Raw genomic sequence first — 6,111 nt, forward strand, 5'->3', positions numbered from 1 at the left:
TTTGTAATACCTCTTGTTCTCATGGCATTGAATAAAATAAATAAATAAATAAAAATAGATAGATAGATAGATAGATAGAGGTTAAAATAAAATCAATTGTAAGTAATAAATTAATTATATATACATTTTAACGCATTCACATATCATATTTCACTCTTGTGAACATTACATATTTGATCAATTATTTATGTCAATTCTGTTATGTTTTTAAGTGCAGTTATGACATATTCTTCAGCTAGGATGTTTTATTAATTATTTACATTTTATTTATTCTTTATTGACTGCTTTAATCACTATTCGTTTCGTATCGGGATTCAGATTTTGCTGTGTATGAAAAAATAAGTGCATTTGAGGGTCTTATACCCATTAAAATACATCACATACTATATTCAAAATTTAAACAGGGCAATTGCAGAAAATATGCTAGAAGGCATAATATCAGTATATTATAACAGTGATAATATTAATAATCCATTAATGTTTCATATTTTATAAAGGCAGAGAACCCAGTGAGACTCTCGCGATATCTGCAGAGCTGCACACTGAGCAGGACGCGGAACTCTCGCGATATCTGCAGATAGGATGATCAGTGGGACCGCGGGCTCGCGGAAAGCGCGATCACGTCACAGCAACGGCTACAGTCCACTTAACACGGTATACTGACAAACATAACCACTTACATTTATTATAAACTACATAAACAACAGCAAGAAGTTTACTTCTGGACCGAGACGCGTTTGTGAAATTATATGAAGCTGTAAATCATGACTCGTGGCAAATAAACATGAATGTGGTTATTTTTTCATATTTTATATTGGACTGCGTTTTAGTGGAAACGGTACTTTAAAACCTTTAGCGACTCTATTTTTGTGAGATCAACTTCCAATTTGGAACTTGGTTTGACATGGCTTTGATTTTCTACCAGTTTATTTAAAATATATATATATGTGTGTGTGTGTGTGTGTTGTATTAAAAAAGTTTACTTCAGTACATTTACTTTGAAATTGAAACTTCTTTAACTTGCACTTAAATTTTGTAAAGTGCTTTCTTGATTGACAACCTTTAAATACTAAATAAAAATCGTGTGATAATATCATTAGATATTGATTCATTAATGAATCATCACCTATATTAACCTATACCTCAGTCAACTAGTGCTTTTTTTGAACTAGGCCTAAAATTTAAACGAATGACTGTTTTCCCATCAAAATGAATGCGTTTCAGAGAAATAGTTTATTTGTACTGATATAAAACTATGATATGTGATGTAAAATATAGAAGCAGAAATGCTTCCTTCATTTCAGGCGATGATAAACATGAATATTTCCCAGTAAAACTGCGTTCGGGCACGTCTGCTGTAATTAAAACCCTTCATTCCACTTTTCTCTTCAGTAACTCTTAAGTTGACGTCTCATGACATCTCGTTTCTGGCACTGACGGCTTGTTATGAATGTGTGTGTCAATCACACTGCTGCGTTTCAAACAAACAAACTCCAAAGCTTCACCTCAGGCCAGAAACAGGCATGTTTGGCCCGCTCCCGATGTTCAGTGTGTGATCTCGCAGTAAACCGCAGGACTCTAGGGGGCGATAGAGTTTCCTCGAGGTGCGGCGGACGATGCAGAAATGCTAAGAATGCAGCGAGTAATGAATTGCGCTTATTTTGGAACACAAGCTTTGCGTTCATGTAGTTTGTTTCGGGCCTTACTGTGTGTTTGGTGTGTGTGTGTGTGTGTGTGTGGACGTGTGGGGGTCAGATCCACACGTGTTTCTAATGTGTTTGATTTAACTTCTCTGTCCTGGACGAGATTGAATCGTAAAACATCTCGAGCAAAAAGTGAAAAAAGATGGCATACTGATAATATGAGCTGGACGGATGGAGAAATGAAGGATTGGAGAGCTTTACCCTCAGGGCCACTGCTCACATGTGTGTGTGTGTGTGTGTGTGTGTGTGTTTAGGCTCGCGTTCTGCCAAACTGAAATCTTGAAGCTCTTATGCTCTGAGTTTTGTCTTCAGAGAGACACTCTGAAACGGCTCAAATCGTTCCTGTAAAATCATCGTTGTATTGCGTCGCTCACTGTTCTGCCGTTCCTGTACGTGAACTGTTCCCACTGTGAGAAATAATGTTTCCCACAATACACTGCGCTTGATGTGACGCTTTATTCCCAGTGTGATGAATTTAATCAGAAATAACATCGTCTCGATGCTTTATTTGATCGACAAAATTATATTTAAAAACGAAATAATATTTATTTGTGTAAGGAAGCTTGTTTCTGCCATGGAATTAAAAAAATAAAAGCAATTTTCACTTTTTTTGTGCATTTCTGAGAAAAAAATCTGAATTATGAGATAAATTCTTTGAAAAATGTAAAATCATGATAGATATAAACTCGCAACTACGAGAGGAATTTACTTTTTAATCAAAATTACCTTTTTTATCCTGTGGCGGAAACGAAAAACAGAATTGCGAGATGTAAACTCAAAATTCGGAGAAAAAATTACAAATTGTGACAATGTGAACTTTGAAAAAACTTTGAATCTTTGAAAAAAGTAAAAATTGCAAGATAAACTCGCAACTACAAGAAAATGTTTTTACAATTACCTCTTTTAATCTTGTGGCGGAAACTAAAGACATGTTTATATCTTCCGATTACAAGAAAAACGTGCAATTGTGAGAGAAAAAAAGTTAAAATTGTGACATTGTAAACACGCAATTCTTTGAAAAAATTCTAAATTGCGAGATATAAACTCGCAACTACAAAAAAAAATCGCAATTGTGAGGAAAAAATTCAGAATTTTGAGAGTCTTGAAACTTTATTTTTTATTATTTATTGTATGAAACAAGCGTGTGTGATGGTAAGGCCATCCTTAAAAATATTTTGGTTTGCCGTAACAGCCAAAAAAAAAATTATATATATTATTAACTATATATATTAACTATATATATATTTTTTCAAGATTCAATGTAAAAAAAAAAAGTACAATTTTGGTCATGGTGATTACGTAGGTATGAATTTAAACAAATTTGCATATCGGGACTTCACTGACAGAATTTCATGCCAAGTTAAAGAGGTGTCCAGAGAAAAAAAAGAGAGATTTTGATAAAAATAAAAATTAAAAAAACATTTATATTTATATATTAAATAACAATTAGAAAACCTGTATAAACTGAACACCAAAGAATAATATTAACTATTGAGCGGTGGGGACGCGTTCATGTGTAAGGGTGGCGCTGCCAAAAGCTGTCACAAAGAACTGGGAAAAGTAATGATTATTAATATGTCAAATATATCAAGGAGACATTTCAATTGTTTATTAATAAACAAGTGTTTTCTGTGTCAAAGATGAAGTTGACGATGCTGACTCGCGATCTTCGCAGCAGTGAACGCACCAGAGAGAAATGCTCATTTCATACAGATTACAGAAGCAGAGAGCAGTCTGTTTTCTTTCGTTTTGAATTGTTTTGTTTAAAAGTAGACATTTCATGCTTTCTATATATATATTTCTCAGGTCTGTGAGGCAAGTAGCTTATACGCTGAGTTTCAGTTCATTTAAGAGACGAGCTCCAGTTCACGCACCGGCGCCTCCGTGTCCTGATTATATCGCCTGCTATATTTACTTCTTATTTATTAAATCCAGGCAATTGGTTGAAACATTGATTAAAATTAAGATACAATTAATACAAAACGAAATTCACTTTAAAGAAAGGCTTTCTACAAAAACAAACTTAATGAAGTGGTCAAAATCATGTCTGCCCACTCCATTTGTCTCCCGATATTCGGGATCATCTTATCTTATTCATGCTTTTCACTTTTCATATAATCAACATAAAATTAAAAAAATGTCCATCTTGCCGGTGAGCATGTGGGGGGAGAGATACGATTTTAGATCAATCATCGAATATTATTTTGCTTGATATTCCAATCCTTAATATTTGGTGTTTTAAATGCCTGTTTGAGGTCTCTGTGAAAGTTTTAAAGCAGTCTTGTAGTGCCGCTTTCAGAGCGGTCACGTCCGTAACATTGTTTGTTCCTCATGCGAAATGCGAACACGAAAAATAAAATAAAATAAAATGAATATATTATGTTCTGCGGAGAGCCAACCCTTCTTCATCCGGTGGGTATATTACTTTTGGTTTGCCAGTGTAATTCATAGAATTACTAAAACATATTTTACCACCTAAAAGTTAAAGATTTTCTGTGTCATGTCCGGACCATAACGCAAGTGTATTTCCCTCATATTAAATATAAAACGCACGTGTATACTGATATTTTTCTAACGTCTGGACTCCTTTATTAAGGGAGTATGGATGTATAAACAGACGTTTCAATATATTAGTATTAAACGCATTTTCTGATCATTTATATTTCAAGTTTTGACTGCAAATGTCACGTCCATAACGCTGGAACTGCCCAATAGTAATGTAAAGATGTGGTAGCATTGGATCTGGACGGGAAGGATAACTCTGGGAGTTGGAAGGGGTGTGTGGCGATTCTGCCTTCTCACACCGAGACACAGGTTCGTGGATCTAAGTGTCGCGATTTCGGTTTCATTTCGCATATAGCCTACAGCCCTTATAATCATAGATGACGCCAGGGATTTTATTTCAAAGAAAGAGCGTAGCCTACGTTTGTATGTAGGAGTATGGGCAATTTATATTCACAATACTTACTAAAATATAATTAATATTTTATAGCATTTGTATTAGTTGTTTGAAGAGTAAAAAAAAAAATCGGTAGATCGATTAACGCAAGTTTACAACCGGCAAGTCGGTCGGACTAAAAGGGAAAAAAAATAATTAATTGGGTCGGTCCTAAATTGACAGGGTCTGTCGGGTTACGGCAAACAAGAATATTTTTAAGGATGGCCTAAGGCGTGTGTGATGGTAAGGCGTGTGTGATGGTAAAGCGTGTGTGATGGTAAAGCGTGTGATGGTAAGGCGTGTGTGATGGTAAGGCGTGTGTGATGGTAAAGCGTGTGTGATGGTAAAGCGTGTGATGGTAAGGCGTGTGTGATGGTAAGGCGTGTGTGATGGTAAGGCGTGTGTGATGGTAAGGCGTGTGTGATGGTAAAGCGTGTGATGGTAAGGCGTGTGTGATGGTAAAGCGTGTGTGATGGTAAAGCGTGTGATGGTAGGGCGTGTGTGATGGTAAAGCGTGTGTGATGGTAAAGCGTGTGTGATGGTAAGGCGTGTGTGATGGTAAAGCGTGTGTGATGGTAAGGCGTGTGTGATGGTAAGGCGTGTGTGATGGTAAGGCGTGTGTGATGGTAAAGCGTGTGTGATGGTAAGGCGTGTGTGATGGTAAGGCGTGTGTGATGGTAAGGCGTGTGTGATGGTAAAGCGTGTGATGGTAAGGCGTGTGTGATGGTAAAGCGTGTGTGATGGTAGGGCGTGTGTGATGGTAAAGCGTGTGTGATGGTAAAGCGTGTGTGATGGTAAAGCGTGTGATGGTAGGGCGTGTGTGATGGTAAAGCGTGTGTGATGGTAGGGCGTGTGTGATGGTAAGGCGTGTGTGATGGTAAGGCGTGTGTGATGGTAAGGCGTGTGTGATGGTAAAGCGTGTGTGATGGTAAAGCGTGTGATGGTAAGGCGTGTGTGATGGTAAGGCGTGTGTGATGGTAAGGCGTGTGTGATGGTAAAGCGTGTGATGGTAAGGCGTGTGTGATGGTAAGGCGTGTGTGATGGTAAAGCGTGTGTGATGGTAAAGCGTGTGTGATGGTAAGGCGTGTGTGATGGTAAAGCGTGTGTGATGGTAAGGCGTGTGTGATGGTAAGGCGTGTGTGATGGTAAGGCGTGTGTGATGGTAAAGCGTGTGATGGTAAGGCGTGTGTGATGGTAAGGCGTGTGTGATGGTAAGGCGTGTGTGATGGTAAAGCGTGTGTGATGGTAAAGCGTGTGATGGTAAGGCGTGTGTGATGGTAAGGCGTGTGTGATGGTAAAGCGTGTGATGGTAGGGCGTGTGTGATGGTAAAGCGTGTGTGATGGTAAAGCGTGTGATGGTAAGGCGTGTGTGATGGTAAAGCGTGTGTGATGGTAAAGCGTGTGATGGTAGGGCGTGTGTGATGGTAAAGCGTGTGTGATGGTAAAGCGTGTGATGGTAAGGCGTGTGTG

This window comes from Abramis brama (genome assembly GCF_963993115.1).
Source record: "Abramis brama genome assembly, chromosome: 6".
Taxonomy (NCBI): Eukaryota; Metazoa; Chordata; class Actinopteri; order Cypriniformes; family Leuciscidae; genus Abramis; species Abramis brama.